Genomic DNA, 704 nt, shown 5'->3' with positions numbered 1-704 from the left:
CATGATAACCCTACAACCTGAGCAGCATACAACAGTCATGATAACTCTACACCCTGAGCAGTATACAGCAGTCATGATAACCCTACAACCTGAGCAGCATGCAACAGACATGATAACCCTACACCCTGAGCAGTATACAGCAGTCATGATAACCCTACAACCTGAGCAGCATGCAACAGACATGATAACCCTACACCCTGAGCAGTATACAGCAGTCATGCTAACCCTACACCCTGAGCAGTATACAACAGACATGATAACCATACACCATGAGCAGCAGAATTGGTTCTTCACGGGCTGTTTCTCTTTCTGTGCCCTTTTTGTAGCATCGTCACATCTTTCTTATGCGTTGTGAATCGGTATGCTATGCCAGCGGCTTTTAGTAAACAGACTATAGTATATCAGCTAAATCTCGGATGATAACAACAGTTACAGCAAACACGACATACACACGTACAGCCCCGTGCACGGCTCACCTTCTGTGTGTCAGAATCAGGCGCCTTGCGATGTCAGTTTCGGCACAGGCACTTGAAGCATATCAACTGTAAGCGCACGGCACCGCCATTGCGCGTACACTAACACATATATATTGAGTTAACTCTTATATGACTTAATGACTTAATGACTTATGACTTAATGACTTATGAGTTAACTCTTAACTCTTATTGAGCTAACTCTTATATATGTGTTAGTGTACGCGCAAT

This window comes from Priapulus caudatus, unplaced genomic scaffold (assembly GCF_000485595.1).
Source record: "Priapulus caudatus unplaced genomic scaffold, Priapulus_caudatus-5.0.1 Scaffold505, whole genome shotgun sequence".
NCBI classification, from domain to species: Eukaryota; Metazoa; Priapulida; class Priapulimorpha; order Priapulimorphida; family Priapulidae; genus Priapulus; species Priapulus caudatus.
Note: the sequence above shows the minus strand (reverse complement) of the source record.